The following is an 18,217-nucleotide window of genomic DNA, read 5'->3' as shown; positions in this document are numbered from 1 at the left end:
ATAACACCTTTTTTTGGTGATCCGGATTGCGACGTCAAAAATGCTAAATTTTTTTGTAAGCACCCTTCAAGACCTTGTCAATGCAGACGGTTGTCCCTCACGTCCAGTTTGATGCATATTCAAGGTCAAACTACCCCGAAGCGCATATACCCCCCATTTCGATGATTTTCGTGTGCTAGCACACCTTTTTTTTGGTGATCCGGATTGTGACGTTAAAAATTATGAAATTTTTGTAAAGGTCCGTCAAAACTTTAGCAATGCATTTGGTTGTCCCTCACGGAAAGTCCGACGCATATTCAAGGTCAAACAAGGCTCGAAGCGCGCATAGCCCCCATTTTGACGATTTTCATGTTCTATAGCACACCATTTTTTTGTGATCCGGATTCGGACGATGAAAATGCCAAAATGTTTTGTAGACGTCCGTGAAGACCTTGGCTATGTAGACGGTTTTCCCTCACGGAAGTACGACCTATTTTTAAAGTCAAACGAACCCCGAAGCGTGTGTACCCCCATTTTTAATGATTTTCGTGTGCTATAGCACACCTTTTTCTAGTAATCCGGATTCAGACATCAAAAAATGCCATAATTTTTTGTGGATGTCCGTCAAGACCTTGTCTATGCAGAATTTTGGCCCTCACGGCCAGTCCGACCCATTTTTAATGTCAAACGAGCTTCAAAGCGCGCATTCCCCCTATTTCGACGATTTTCCTAAGCTATATCACACCATTTTATTTGGTGATCCGGATTTAGACGTAAAAAATGCCGATATGTTTTGTGGACGTCCGTCAATACCTTGGTTATGTAGCCGATTGGTACTCACGGCTAGTATGACCTATTTTCATGGTCAAATAGGCCTCGGAGCACATATACCCCCCATTTCGACAATTTTCGTGTGCTAGAGCACACAAGTTTTTCGGTAATCCAGATTCCTACGTCAAAAATACCAAAAGTTTTTGTGGACTTCTGTCAAGACCTTGGCTCTACATCTGGCTGTCCCTCACGGCCGTTCCTACCCGTTTTCAAGCTCAATAGATCCCCGAAGCGCGCATACCACCAATTTTGACTATTTTCGTGTGCTTTAGCACATCATTTTTTTATGATCCGGATTCCGACATCAAAAAATGCCAAAGTTTCTGTGGATGTCCTTCAAGACCTTGTCTATGCAGCCGGTCGTACACTAAGGCCAGTCCGACCCATTTTTAAGGTCAAACGTGCCCCGAAGTGCACATACCGCCAATTTAAACGATTTTCGTGTGCTACAGCACACCTTTTTTTGGTGATCTGGATTGCGACGTAAAAAATGCAAATCAAATTTGTAAACGTCCTTCAAGACTTTGGCTATGCTGCTGTTTGGACCTCATGGCCAGTCCGACGCATATTCAAGGTTAAACGTGCCCCGAAGTGCGCAAACCCCCAATTTCGATGATTTTCGTGTTCTATAGCACCATTTCTTTGGTTATCCGGATTGCGATGTCATAATGCCAAAATTTTTGGGGATGTCCGTCAAGACCTTGGCTATGCAGTTAATTGTCCCTCACGGCCAATCCGACTCATTTTCAAGGTCAAAAGAGCCCTGAAGCAAGCACACCCCCATTACGATGATTTTTCATGTGCTACAGCACACAATTTTTTGGTGATCCAGATTTCGACTTCAAAAATGTCAAAATATTTTGTGGACATCTGTCAAGACTTTGTCTATGCAGACGGTTGGCCCTCACAGCCAGTATGGTCCATTTTAAAGGTCAAAAAGGGCTCGAAGCGTGCATACCCCCCATTTCGACGATTTTCACGTGCTATAACGCACAATTTTTTCAGTGATCAAAATTCTGACATCAAAAATGCCAAAACATTTTTTGGACATCCTTCAAGACTTTGTCTATGCAGCCGGTTGTCCCTCATGGCAAGACCGACCCGTTTTCAAGGTCAATCGATCCCCCGAAGTGCGCATACCCTCCATTTTGACGATTTTCGTGTGATAGCACAACATTTTTTTGGCCATTCATATTCCGACGTCAAAAATGCCAAAAGTTTTTTTGGAAGACTTTCAAGACCTTATCTATGCAGCCGGTTGTCCCTCACGGCCAGTCCAACCCATTTTCAAAGTCAAATGAGCCCTCAAGCAAGCATACCCCCCATTTCGACGATTTTTCGTGTGCTATAGCACACCATTTTTTTGGTGATCCGGATTCCGACGTCAAAAATGTCGAAATGTTTTTAAGACATCCTTAAAGACATTGACTAGGCAGTCGGTTGGTCCTCACGGCCAATATTACCCATTTTAAAGGTAAACGGGCCTCGAAGCGTGCATACCCCCAATTTCGATAATTTTCATGTGTTATAGCACACAATTTTTTGGTGATTCAAATTCTGACGTCCAAAATGCCGAAATTTTTTTGGCCGTCCTTCAAGACATTGGCTATGCACCCGGTTGGATCTCACGGCCAGTCCGACCCATTTTCAAGGTCAAACAAGCCTCGATGCGCTCATACCCCCTATTTCGATCATTTTCGTGTGATAGCACAACATTTTTTTGGCAATTCAGATTTCGACATCAGAAATACCAAAAGTATTTTTAAACGTCCATCAAGACCTTATCTATGCAGCCGGTTGGCCCTCACATTACGCCCCATTTTCAAGGTCAAACGAGCCCCGAAGCAAGCATTTCCCCCATTTCGACGATTTTCATGTGCTATAGCACAACTTTTTTTTTGGTGATCAAGATTCTGCCAAAATTTTTGTGGACGTACATATAGACCTTTTCTATGCATCCTTTTGTCCGTCACGGCCAGTCCTACCCATTTTCAAGGTCAAACGACCCTCGATACGCACATACCCCATATTTCGACGATTTTCGTGTGCTTTAGCACACCATTTTTTAGGTGATTCGGATTATGATACAAAAATGGAAAATGTTTTTGTGGACATCTGTCATGACCTTTGCTATGAAGTCGGTTGTACCTCATAGAGATTCCAACCCATTTTCAAGGTCAAACGAGTCCCAAAGAGCGCATACCCTCCATTTTGATGATTTTCGTGTGCTATAGCACACCATTTTTTTAGTAATCCAGATTCCGACGTAAAAAATGCCGAAATTTTTTGTGGACGTCCATCATGACCTTGGATATGCATCCTGTTGTCCCTCACGGCCATTCTGACCAATTTTTAATGTCAAACGAGCTCCGAAGCGAGCATACCCCCCATTACAATGATTTTCGCGTGCTATAGCACACCATTTTTTTGGTGATCCGGATTTTGAAATAAAAAACGCCAAGTTTTTTTGTGGACGTCCGTCAAAACCTTTTCTATGCAGCCGGTTGACCCTCACGGCCAGTCCAACTAATTTTTAAGGTCAAACAAGCCCCGAAGCACACATATCCCCAATTTCGACGATTTTCGTGTGTTATTGCACACAATTTCTTTGCGATCTGGATTCCGACGTCAAAAGTGCCAAACTTTTTGTGGACAACATTCAAGACCTTGGCTATTCAACCGGTTGTTCTTCAAGGCCTCTACGACCTATTTTCAAGGTCAAACGATCCCCAAAGCGTGCATACCCCCCATTTTGATGATTTTTGTGTGCTATAGCACACCATTTTGTTGTTAATCCGGATTCCGACGTTCAAAATGCCAAAAGTGTTTGTGGACGTCCTATAAGACCTTGTCTATGCATCCATTTGGCCCTCACGTCCAGTCCGACCCATTTGAAAGGCCAAACAAGCCCCGAAGAGCACATACCCCTCATTTCGACGATTTTTATGTGGTATAAAACACCATTTTTTTTGAGATTCAGATTGTGACATCAAAAATGCATAAAGTATTTGTGGACGTCCATCAAGACCTTGTTTATGCATCCAGTTTGACCTCATGGCCAGTCCGACCCATTTTCAAGGTCAAACGAGCCCCGAAGCAAGCATACTCCCATTTCGACGATTTTCGTGTGCTATAGCACAACATCTTTTAAGGATCCGAATTTTGACGTCAATAATTCCAAAATATTTTGTGGACGTCCATCAATACCTTTTCTATGTATCTTTTTGGCCCTCGCGTCCCAATATTAAAGGTCAAATAAGCTCCAATACGCGCATACCACCCATATCAACGATTTTCGTGTGCTTTAGCACACCATTTTTTTCTGATCCGGATTTCGACGTCCAAAATGCGGAAATTTTTTGACAATTCTATCAAGATCTTGGATTTTTATGCGGTTGGACCTCATGGCCAGTCCCACCCATACTTAAGGCGAAACGATTCCCGAAGCGCGTATACCCCCCATTTGGACGATTTTCGTGTGCTATAGCACACCATTTTTTGGTGGTCCAGATTTTGACATAAAAAAATGCCAATGTTTTTTGTGGACGTCCTTCAAGACCTTGTATATGCATCCGGTTGTAAGTCAAGGCCAGTCCGACCCATTTTTAAGGTCAAACGAGCTCCGAAGCGCTTATACCCCCAATTTAAACGATATTCGTGTGCTATAGCACACCTTTTTTTTGGTCATTCAGATTGCGACGTGAAAAATGCAAAAAAATTTTAAACGTCCTTCAAGACTTTGGCTATGCAGCCGATTGGACCTCACGGCTAGTTCGACTCATATTTAAGGTTAAACGTGCCTCGAAGCGCGCATACCTCCCATTTTGATGATTTTCCTGTGCTATAGTACACCATTTTTTTTGGTGATGTGGAACCCGATGTCAAAATTCCAAAACTGTTTTTTGGACGTCCTTCAAGACCTTGGAAATACAGCCAGTTGTCCCTCACAGCCAGTCTGACTAATTTTGAAGGTCAAACGAGTCCCAAAGCACGCATACCCTCCATTTCGATGATTTTCGTGTGCTTTAGAGCACCAATTTTTTGGTGATCTGGATTTTTACGTTAAAAATGCCAAATTTTTTTGTGGACGTCCGTCATGACTTTTTCTATTCAGCCGGTAATTCCGACCCATTTTCAAGGTCAAAAGAGACCCAAAGCGTCTAGACCCCCTTTTCGACTATTTTCGTGTACTATAGCACACCATTTTTTGGTGATACGGATTCCAACATCAAAAATGCCAAAAGTTTTAGTGGACGTCCGTCAAGACCTTGTCCAAGAAAATTGTTGGCCCTCACAGCGATTCCAACTCATTTCAAGGTCAAACGAGCCCCGAAGTGCGCATGCCCCTCATTTCTACAATTTTCGTGTGCTATAGTAAACAATTTTTTAGTGATATAGATTCCGACGTCAAAAATGCCAAAGCTTATACTGGACGTCCATCAAGACCTTGTCTATTCACCCAGTTGTCCCTCACAGCCAGTACGACCCATTTTCAAGGTCAAACGAGCCCCGAAGCGCTCATACCCCCCATTTTGATGATTTTCGTGTGCTATATCACACTTTTTTTTGGTGACCCGGATTGTTACGTCAAAAATGCTGAAATTTTTTGTAACATCCGTCAAAACCTCGGCAATGCAGCCGGTTTTCCCTCACGGCCAGTCCTACGCATATTCAAGGACAAACGAGGCCTGAAGCGCGCATACCCCCCATTTTGACGATTTTCATATGCTATTGCACACAATTTTTTTGGTGATCCGGATTTTGATGTCAAAAGTGCCAAAATATTTTGTAGACATCCATCAAGACCTTGTCTATACAGAAAGTTATCCCTCATGCTCATTCCGACCAGTTTTAAAAGTCAAACGAGCTCCAAAGCGCGCATACCCTCATTTTCGATGATTTTCGTGTGCTATAGCACACTTTTTTTTGTAATTCTGATCCTGACGTAAAAAAATGCCGAAATATTTTGGTGGACATCCATCAAGACCTTGACTATGCAGCTGGTTGTCCCTCACGGCCAGTCCGATCAATTTTCAAAGTCAAACAAGCTCTGAAGCACACATGCCCCATATGTCGACGATTTTCATGTGTTATTGCACACAATTTCTTCGCCATCCGAATTCCGATGTCAAAAGTGAAGAATTTGTTGTGGAAATCCTTCAAGTCCTTTTCTATGCAGCCGTTTGTTTTTCACGGCTAGTCCAACCCATTTTCAAGGTCAAACGAGCCCCAAAGCGCTCATATCCCCCATTTCAACAATTTTCGTGTGCTAAAGTACATCTTTTATTTGGTGATCTGGATTCCAACGTAAAATATTACAAAACATTTTTGTGAACATCCGTAAAGACCTTTGCTATAAAGTCTATTGGCCCTCACAGCCATTCCTACCTATTTTAAAGGTCAAACAAGCCCCTAAGCGCGCATACCTCCTATTTCGATGATTTTTGTGTTCTATAGCACACATTTTTTTGGTGTTCCGGCATTTTACATTAAAATGCCAAAATTTTTTGGTAATACATCAAGATTTTTTCTATTCATCCTGTTGGCCCTCACGGCCAGTCCGACCAATTTTAAAGGTCAAACAAGCCCCGAAGCACACATGCTCCCTATTTCGACGATTTTTGTGTGTTATTGCACACAATTTCTTCGCGATCCAAATTTAGATGTCAAAAGTACCTAAAATTTTTGTGGACGTTCTTCAAGACCTTGACTATGCATCTGGTTGTCCGTAATGGCCATTCTAACCCATTTTCAAGGTCAAACACCCTCGAAGCGCGCATACCCCCCATTTCGACGATTTTAGTGTCCTATAGTACACCTTTCCTTTGGTGATCTGGATTTCGACGTAAAAAATGCAAAATATTTTTCTGAACGTCTGGCAAGACCTTTGATATCCAGTCTGTTGGCCTTCACAGCCAGTCCTACAAGTTTTCAAGGTCAAACGAGCCCCGAAGCACACATACCCCCCATTTCGATGATTTTCTTGTGCGATAGCACACCATTTTGTTGCTAATTCGGATTCCGACGTCCAAAATGCCAAAATTTTTGTGGATGTCCTTCATGACCTTGTCTATGCACTCACGTCCAGTCCTACCCATTTTAAAGGTTAAACAAGCCCCGAAGAGCGCATACCCCTTATTTTGACAATTTCTGTGTGCTATAACACACCATTTTTTTGGCGATTCAGCTTACGACATCAAAAATGCAAAATGTTTTTGTGGATGTCCGTCAAAACCTTGTGGATGCATTAAGTTGGACCTCATGGCCAATCCAACCCGTTTTAAAGGTTAAATGAGCCCCGAAGCAAGCATACCCCCATTTCGACGATTTTCGTGTGGTGTAGCACAACTTTTTTTTGTGATTTGAATTTCGACGTCAAAAATGTCAATTTTTTGTGAAAGTACATCATGACCTTTTCTATGTATCCTGTTGTCCCTCAAGGCCTGTCCTACCCACATTCAAGGTCAAACAACCCCCGATACGCACATACCCCCCCATTTCGACGATTTTCGTGTGCTTTAGAACATTATTTTTTTGGTGACCCAGATTCTGAGTCAAAAATTCAAAAAGTGTTTTTGGACATCCATCAAGACCTTTCCTATGCATCCAGTTGTCCCTCACTGCCAGTACAACCCATTTTCAAGGTCAAATGATCCACGAAGCGTGTATACCCCCCATTTTGATGATTTTCGTATGCTATAGCACACAATTATTTTGGTGATCCTGATTTCGACGTCAAAAATGCCAAATTTTTTTGTTGACAACCGTCATGACCTTTTATATTCAGACGGTTGGGCCTCACGGCTATTCCAACCCATTTTTAATGTCAAACGAGCTCCGAAGCGAGCATACCCCCAATTTTGATGATTTTCCTATGCTATAGCACACCATTTTTTTGGTGATTCGGATTTCGACATAAAAAATCCGATTTTTTTTGTGGACGTCCATCAAAACCATGGATATGAAGCCGATTGTCCCTCACGACCAGTGCGACCAATTTTCAAGGTCAAACGAGCCCCGAAGCACGCATGCCCCCCTATTTCGATGATTTTCGTGTGTTATTGCGCACAATATCTTAGAAATCCGGATTCCAACGTCAAAAGTGCCAAAATTTTTTGTGGACGTCCTTCATGTCCTTTTCTATGCAGCCGGTTGTCCATCATGGTTAGTCCGACCAATTTTCAAGGTCAAACAAGCCCCGAAGCGCGCCTACACCTATTTTGACAATTTTCTTATGCTATAGTACACCTTTTATTTGGTGATCTAGATTACGATGTCAAAAATACAAAAAAATTTTGTGAACGTCTGTCAAAACCTTTGCTATGCAGTCTGTTGGCTCTCATGGCCAGTCCTACAAATTTTCAAGGTCAAACGAGCCCCAAAGCACGCATGCCCACCATTTTGATGATTTTTATGTTCTCAGCACACAATTTTTTTGGTGATCCAGATTACGGCATCAAAATGCAAAAGTTTTTTCTGGACGTCTGTCAGTACCTTGGATATGTAGCCGGTTGTCCCTCATAGCAAGTCAGACCCATATTCAAGGTCAAACTGGCCCTGAAGCACGCATACCCCCCATTTCAATGATTTTCATGTACTATAGAACACAATTTTGTTGGTGATCCGGATTCCAACGTACAAAATGCCAAAAGTTTTTGTGGACGTCCTTCAAGACCTTGTCTATGCATTCGATTGTCCCACACGTCCAGTTTGACCCATTTCAAAGGTCAAACGAGCCCCGAAGAGCGCATACCCCTCATTTCGACGATTTTTGTGCGCTATATAGCACACTATATTTTTTGGCGATTCGGATTGCGACGTCAAAAATGCCGAAAGTTTTTTTGGACGTCCGTCAAGACCTTCACTATGCAGACAGTTGGCCCTCACGGCCAGTCCGATCCGTTTTCAAGTACAAACGAGCCCCGAAGAAAGCATACCCTCTATTTCGAAGATTTTCGTGTGCTATAGAACAACTTTTTTTTTGTGATCCGAATTCCAATGTCAAAAATGCCATGTTTTTTGTGGATGTCCATCAAGACCTTTTCTATGCATCGTATTGGTCCTCACGGCTAGTCCTAACCATTTTCAAGGTCAAACAAGCACTGATACGCGCATACCTCATATCTATGATTTTCGTGTGCTTTAGCATACCATTATTTTGTGATCCGGATTGCGATGTCCAATATGCTGAAATTTTTCATAAATGTCTGTCAAGACCTTAGATTTTTATCCAATTGGTCCTCATGGCCAGTCCGACTCATATTAAAGGCTGAACGAGCCCCGAAGTGCGCACATCATTTTGTTTTTGTGATCCGGATTCCGATGTAACATTTCGAAAATAAAAGACTTGTCTTAAAGACTAATACAGGTGTCTTGAGGTTTAGACACTATTTTTAGGACTATAATAAAGAATCTATGTCATTTGGGAAGTGTAGAAACCAAATCGTCTAAGAACGTCCATGCCGTTTGGAGATGTGGTTCAAGGACGTATTAGCGTGCCTTAGCCTATTTGACTAGCTTTTAGGATTTGAAAATTTATGAAATTAGGTGGAACGGTGTATGATATGTGTTTAAGATGATTCGTGGTCAAAACGTCCGGACTCGACTCCCCATGGACCAACCAAGGGCCCTTGAGGAGGACCCTAGCACGTAGATGGCAACACTGCCTGGGCAGTGTGCATCAACGAGACTCAAAAGAAGGGGCATGTGTTGATCGACGGGGCGTTGATGCAAACCTTCAACCAACACTTAGAGAAAAGGTTGAAGTCCTCGCCTGCACAAGTCTCTGACCAAATCGATGAGTGTGCATGACAGAGGGGTGGCAAGTCGTCAACTCACACACGGCCCGTCGATCAGGGTCTCGTCTTTGAGGGTCAAGTTTCCAGCACGTTTTTAATCTGGTTCATTTAATTAGTTATGGGGTTAGGTTGTTAATTAGGTGTTTAAGGAAGTCTAATTAGGTTAATTAACCCTCCATATAAAGACCGCAACCCCCATTAGTTTTAAGAAAACTCACAAAATAAACTCTCTTCCTTCTCTCTTCTTTCTCTCTCTACTGGAAGACACCATTGAAGGACAAGCTAGGAAGGGATTTGGGGGCTGTTAGGACGATTTCATTATTAAATCTACATCAAACGTTAAGGTATGGGATCTAATTCACCTTTCAGATTTGTTTCCTCAAAATGCTCCTTCAAAGTATTTCTAAAAGTTGAGTTTTCATGTGGGTTTCATCCAATTACGAATTCTATGTTATGAACTGAGATATTTATGGTTTCTTTAGGATATAATGAAAAGAGTAACATGTATTTTAACTTAATTATGAAAAAAAGTGGTGGTTTGGTCTAAATTGTAGAACATGATCCCTAACCCTTAACCCTAGGTTTGATCTTGATATGAATGAGGTTGTGACTTATTCAATTGACTTGATTATTGGTTGAATTGCTATTAAATGATGTTGTTACACTAATCATGAACAAATTCGGGTTATTGGTAGTCTTTCATGCTTGTTCTTGAGAAGTGATCTAGGTTATGGTGAATTTATCTAACCTTAAGCTTCAAATTAGTATTGAATTATGTTGTATTGATTCTTCTAGACTTTTTATCATGTTGATCATTGATATATGATGATGTTATTACCTACTTGAGCTAAACTAAGGGTGATGGTAGTAAGGCCTTGATGATGAATTTTGAAAGAGACTTGGTAAGTCTTATGATCCCTATTATTTACTTCACTTTGTGGTTAATTGTGATTAAGCCATGATGCTATGATGAAGTATGCTTTATATTAAGAGTTATATGGTGGTATCATGATGAATTGAAATGTCTTTACTATTGTTGTGAGGTTGATTAAGATGTAAATGCTATAAGGGTGATGATGTTTACCAATGTGCGTTATTTGAGATGACATCAAATGTGTTAGCCTCACTTATATGAATTGTGATGAAATGACTAAACTCATGCAATTCTTATTGAGATATGATGATGATGAATATAATGGAGCTAGATCCTATGACCTAAACTAAGTTATGATTGATAAATAAGGACTCTAAAGACATTTCAATAAAGGGACCTAGCTTAGCACCGAGTGAACTAGATGAGGGGTGTCCCTTCCCACATAGGGAAGGTAGGAAAACTAATGTACTCATGAGGTTAGAGACTACAATGCATGTGGCACAAAGAGGGTCCCTATTATATCTCCTAGTTCTTGAATTATTTCCCCCCCATAGAAATACTAGTTAGTGGATCCACGTAGTTGCTATTTTCATGTTTAGGTACTACTTTGGCAAGTAGTCGACCTTCTTTCGGTGTTGGGTTTCATGACACCGGATTCCACACATAGTTATTGTGGTCTATATCGGTTAAGGCAAGTATTCCCTAAATTAAAAAATGAAGTAATGAAGTATAGACTAAGTAAGGTGACTTGAGAGGTTTGACTTCGCTTAGGTAGGGTTATGTTACTCTACCTATGCCTTGCACTAGTTTGCCTTTATGGAAGCTTTAGAAGGTTGATATTATGTATGTATATGATATATTGATATGCATAATACTTCTTTAAGTTAGTAAGCATGTTTGGTTGCTTGGTATGACTTGCTTGATTATGCATCAGACTTTTAAAGGGAAAATAGCATGGTTTATTAAAATTTCCCTTTTTAGCATGTTTTGACCTTATATGTGCATATGGTCTCATACTTAGTAAAAGTGGCATACTAACCCCATTTTATCCCTTTCCCCAAACATTTTAGGTTCCGCTCGTTGAGGGCTCTTTTGAGACGGCTTGAAGAAGACTTGGATATTGTCTACCATTCAAGTGGGTAGGTCCTCACTTTCCGAGGGCGATGTTGATATCTAGCTTATGAAGTTATTTAGTTCTAAAGACTATTTAAGTACGATTTTTATAAGCCTATATGTGGCTTCTTTACATTGATGTAGGACTATGCCCAAATTGTAATGATATTTTAGATGGTATGAGATGAGACAATCTTTAAGACTATGTTCTACATTCTATATATATATATATATATATATGTATATATATATATGTATATATATATATATATGTATATATATATATATATATATATATATATATATATGTGTGTGCAATAAAAGTAGAAGACTATGTAATCTTCCTATATGAAGGGTCTATGTATACTCGATACGACTATATATTATGTGTATGAAGAGGTCTATCTGTGTAACATCAATGTATACGTAGTAAAAGTTTCAAATTTTCCAAATTTTTTACCAATGAATGTAATGACCTTAGCCATGAAACCTGCCCTCACGGTAAGTCCAACCCATTTCAAGGTCAAACGAGCGCTGAAGCGCGCATCCCCCTTATTCTACGATTTTCGTGTGCTATGGCACTCCATTTTTTTGGTGATCCAAATTTCGACATCGAAAATCCTTAAAATGTTTGTGGACATCCGTTAATACCTTTTCTATGCAGCCGGTTGTCCCTCCCAGACAGTCTGACCCATGTTCATGGTCAAATGAGCCCCGAAATGCAAATCCCCCCCATTTAGACAATTTTCGTGTGCTATAGCACACAATTTTTTTGGTGATCCAAATTTCAACGTCAAAAATGCCAAAAATTTTTCTGGACATCCTTTAAGACCTTGTATATGCATCCGGTTGGCCCACACGGTAAGTCCTATCCATTTTAAAGGTCAAACGAACCCCGAAGAGATCTTACCCCCCATTTCGACGATTTTCGTGTGCTACAGCACTCCATTTGTTAGGTGATCTGGATTCCGCCGTAAAAATGCCAAAACTGTTGTTGGACATCTGTCAAGATCTTGGCTATTGAGCAGGTTGGCCTTCACGGCCTGTCCGACAAATTTTTAAGGTCAAACAAGCCTCGTAGCACGCATTCCCCCCATTTGAACGATTTTCGTGTGCTATAGCACACTGTTATTTCATGATCTGGATTCTGACATAAAAAATGCACATCTTTTTGTGGACATCCATCAAGACCTTGGATATGACTCCTGTTGTCCCTCACAGACAGTCCGACCTATTTTCAATGCCAAACGAGTCCCGAAGCACACATACCCCCATTTTGATGATTTTCATGTGATATAGCACACTATTTTTTTTGTGATTCGGATTTTGACGTTAAAAATATTAAATTTGATGTGGACGTTCGTCAAGACCTTGACTATGCACCTGGTTAGCCCTCATGACCAGTCTGACCCATTTTAAAGTTCAAATGAGCCGCGATGATCCCATGCCCCCAATTTCGACAATTTAGTGTGCTATGGCACACCATTTTTTTGGTGATTGGATTCCAACGTCCAAAATGCTAAATTTTTTAGTGGAAGTCCTTCAAGACCTTGGATTTGCAGCCGATTGGACCTCACGGCCAGTCTGACCCGTTTAAAAGGTCAAACGAGCCCCAAAGCCCGCATTACCCCAATTTCAATGATTTTCGTGTGCTATAGCACACCATTTTTTTGGTGATTCGGATTTCCACATTAAAAATGCTAAATTTTTTCATAAACGTCCTTCAAGGCTTTGTCTATGAAGCTGATTGGTCCTAACGGCCAGTCCGACCAATATTAAATGTCAAACGAGCCCTGAAGCGCACATGCCCTTCATTTCAACGATTTTTATGTACTATAGAACTCATTTTTTGTGGTAACCTGGATTTCGACGTCGAAAATTCCAAATTTTTTGTGGATGTCTGTCAAAACTTTGCCTTTGCAGCTGGGTGTCCCTCACGCCCAGTACAACCCATTTTTAAGGTCAAACAAGCCCCTAAGTGAGCGTACCCTTCATTTCAATGATTTTCGTGTTCTATAGCACACCAATTTTTTGGTGATCTGGATTCTGTCGTAAAAATGCAAAAATTTTATGTGGACGTCCGTCAAGACCTTTGTTATGCAGCAGGTTGGTCCTCACTGTAACATTCCAGAAAATGTACATGTCTAGTAAAGAGCCTAGTAAGTTTTATTAAGAATGTGTATTGTGGTAGATAGGAATCCCAATGCCCAATATCGAGAAATATTGGACATATTATAGAATATTTGCTGAAGGGTGTTCGCCATTTTCTATGTATACGCAATTATTTTAAATATAATCAAAGCTTGTTTAAGAATTTTACCTCCAATGAAGACCCTAAGTTAAAAATATGGATTCTCAACTTGACACATTAGGTACTAGGCATCCAAATGTCAAGCCTAGGTACCATAGCACATGACCACTTAAAATGATCATGTAGAGTAAGTAGTTCCAAAGGATATAGTGAGGATTCTTGGGACAACAAGAAATGAGCAACAACACATGTGCAACCCATGTGCAAGCACATGTGCAAGATTTCAGTTAGGGTGGTTAGGGCGGTTAGGGGCAGGCGCACATGTGGGGGTCAAGCCATGTGGGGCTGAGCTTCCTAACTAACTCTACGCTCTAACTAATTTACCTAACTATCTAACTAACCTAGAACTAACCGAAATAAACTAACTAGTGCACCCGACAAACTAAGACCTAACCTGGTGACAATAACCTAGTAACTAACTCAAGAAACATCATAGTACCTAGCCTAGGATGGTTCAAAAGGGTTGGTTATGGTCCTAGTGACTTAGGTTTACTTTAGTTATTACCCTATGTCATTTAATTAATTAAATTAACAACTTAATTAATTAATTTAAATGGTCAAACCGAAATCCTTACACTAGACAAGTAACTAACTAAGAAACATCTTAATATCTAACCTAGGATGATCAAAAGGGTTGGTTATGGTCCTAACAACATAGGGGTACTTTAGTACTTACCCTAGGTTACCTTTTAAAACGTTTTGACCTCAAGAATAACGAAACTAGGGTTGTTCCCAACGAATTGCATGTTCATCTCCCTAGTTCTCCCGATTTCCAATTTTTGTAGTATGAATAGTGTAATTATCGATGCATGTTGTTTGTATGTGGTTTTAACTGATCATTATGTGTATGTTTTAGTGAATCATATGTCGAATGAAACCTACATGTTAGATCCGCATACTTACGATGTTATTTACATGATCGTTAAATGTCGTAATGACTAAATGTGTTCGAGAAGATGAAATTGTTATAAGTTGTTCATTTAATTGTTTCATAGGTTAATAAAAGGTTAAAAGTAGGCTTGTTAACATGTTATATTACTATAATGTATTTATGAAGAAATTGAATTGGCTAGTGATAATATTATGACATGTATATAGTGAAATTGTAATTTATGCCAAAAAATTGGCTAACAAAACTATGTCCAATAATATTACTTCCAAATCATGTAAAGTCATACTATTCTTTACATCAATGAACTCATAACATAGGGTATGCAATCAATGGGACAAGTCCTAACAAACCCTATCCACATAAACTTGTGAACGTAATAACATTGTATCAGTAGTTATAACTTTCATAAAGAAATAAACAAAACTACCAATAAATGTTGAACAAGCTAAGGTAAGTAATGAAATAACTAAAACCTTAAGTTATAAAATTGACCTACTATATAGTGTTAAAAGAAGTGATATAAGTTTCAATTAAAATTAATTGATTATGTCAAAAATACTCACATAAGAGGTTGCTAGAGTCCGTAAGACAAGTCTCACTCGCACCATGATGATAATGTAAGACTTAAGTTTATATTCATCAGGCAAAGAAAGGTATGACCGGTTATCCAAAGAAATAAGTAAACCTCATAACTAGAAGCAAGCTTCCATAATGTTTGAGTCAACTCTAAAAGTTATAAAGAAAAAGAAGTTGAGCAAAGCATCTATAGACTAGCAATGATCTTGTGCCAGCACATGTAAAGCTTATGAGATGAGGATCCACCGAGGTGGATAAGAGTCTCCGAAAATCTCCTAGTCTTCGAACTATGTTGCCATCATAGGAACTAGCCAGTGGATTCCACCTAAGAGAGCTAGGTATGATGCAGTTTCACTTTGGCCGGTGGAACCACCCGTTTTCGGTGTGGGGCAGACCCTTTTCGGTGTGGTGCAGACAGTGGATTTCATGTTTATCTCACATGATCTAGGTTCACTTTGATCGGTGAACCACCCTTTTTCAGTGTTGGGCAGACACTGGATTTCATCTTAGGTCAAATGATCTTAATGCTAAATATTTCTTTAAGAAAGTAAGAAACAAAGAAGAAGAAACGTAAGTTCATAGCGAACTAAGTATAGCAAGAGCTTAAGAATGTCATTCATTAATGTTGATAAGAATGAAGTTTTATTAAGTTAGTGGTTTATGCCAATATTGGAGTATGAATATATGGCTAAAAAATTACGTATTAGGTAAACAACCAAATAATGGGCATACCCAATAAAGATTGGCTTATAGATATATTCATGCCCAATTTAACAAAGAATGAGAAGTATAACTCATGAGTAAGGTAGCCAAATTATTTCCTTAGTCTTGTAAATTACTTACTCGATTCATTGTAGGTATGGGACTATAATGAATCATTGCACTTGTAAGTAAAACATAGGATCAAAGGATATCATTGAAATACACAATATAAAGAAGAAAAGACTGAAAAATAAACTAAGGCTTGGAATAGAGCTCTCGGCCTAAGATGAGCAAATTTATTAACTTTCATTTGAGTTGTTCTAAATTTATGTTCATGATTCTGAGGTCTTATGTTCATATAGAAAATGATTTGTGTGCCTTAATTGCATGAGAACATGTCATATTCATAGCATGAATCATAAGTAACGAATTAAGAAAGTAAAGTGACTTAACTTTCAAGAAACGACATGTTGCTTTAAGAAGAGATTTCCTTGATCATGCATAGTCTTGAAGTGTTTATGTTCATACACCCATACTTAGTACAAGTGTGTACTAACCCCATATATTATTGCTATTTTTATAGGCGCAGGTTCTAGAGAAGATTGAAGATTCGACGAAGCAGTTTGGATTAGCGATCTCTAGTCTTTGGTAGGTCCTCTTGAGTTCGAGGATGCTACATTTATTATTCTAGCTTAGTCCATTGGATATAGCTAGTGGCTGCTGTCCCTAGCATTTTATTTCAGACATTTGTTCAAGCTTTTGTAATAAGGCCGATTCGGCAAACTATTATTATTATTGTGATCAATCGTTTCATTTGTGTAATCTATTGATAGATGGTTGATTAGTTTGAACTTATTAGAATATCACTATTATGCATTATTATATGAAGTCTATGTACACTTAAATAAGTATTAAAAAGTTCTAAATTTTCCGCATATTTAATTGTATGATTGTGATGAGAGGTAATAAGAGGCATTCAGCGACCTATGAGAGGTTAATGACGCCGATCGCGTTTGAATTCCAGAAACCGGGAGTGACAAACTTGGTATCAGAGCATGAGTTTAAATTACGTAGGAACTAAAGCTCAATACTACCACATTGCATGGTTTCTAACTTATGGTTGTGAAGTCCACCACAATCATGACTTAGACACTTTGTGATGTTAGGAATCTTCCCTTCTTCTACTCTTTATCGTGTCGTATAGATCTTCGACGTTTTGTGTCGTTGTAGCATCTAACTTCCCTTTTGTGTGTGCATGAACACAAGAAGAAACACTGGTAGGAAAGTTGGAGAAGCAGCTGCTGGGGGAAACCAAGCTCCTCCTCAAGCCCAACTGTTGAAGTGTGTTGTAAGTGTGGCCGTTTGCATGGGGGTGAGTGCATGGTAGGTTCTAAATGCCTGCTATGGGTATTAATGAAAAGGAGAAGACTGATTTGGCTTCATACCGGCTCAAGGAAGTGGCCTGTTGGTTAATTGTGTCATGAATCCATCCTTGGCCCAAGATTGAATTGCCTCTAGCACAAATCGAGAAATGGCCCAAATAGTTTCCAATGTTAAAGCCAATAAGATGTTATCTAAGAGGTATTTATGCAACTAAGGCAGAGTCAATGACTTACAACAAGAAGTGTCTAGGCAATCCAGCATCCATTCTACCTGTAGAGGGGTTAGGAGTCGTGAGAATCTTTCTTATGAAGAAGTTCCTGTTGAAATTTTAGATCGCCAAGTGAAGTGACTGAGTAACAAGGAGGTTCCCACCGTGAAGGTGTTATGAAGGAACCAACTTGTTTAGGGAGCAACATGGGAGGCTGAGGCAAATATGAGATCCCGTTACCCCTACTTATCCAGTTCTTGAGGATAGGTATACTCTTCCTTAGTCCAATTTCGTTAATGAGATTCTAAATTTTAGTGCATTAGGCGATTTTGGTGTTCTAAGTCCATAATTGTGTGTTTTATACTTGCACTATATGAGTTAATATGAGTTTGAATTCATGTTTTTTTTGTGTGTAGCATTTGTGTGATTTTTATGTTGCATAAGGGTGACATGCATTAAGTTAAGGTAAGATTGAGAAGGAAGTTCCTCAATCTCAGATATAAAGCTTCAGATAAGCTTACAATAATGTGCATCATCCAGAGTAATTTGT

The sequence above is a fragment of the Solanum pennellii genome, chromosome 10 (assembly GCF_001406875.1).
Source record: "Solanum pennellii chromosome 10, SPENNV200".
Taxonomy (NCBI): Eukaryota; Viridiplantae; Streptophyta; class Magnoliopsida; order Solanales; family Solanaceae; genus Solanum; species Solanum pennellii.
Note: the sequence above shows the minus strand (reverse complement) of the source record.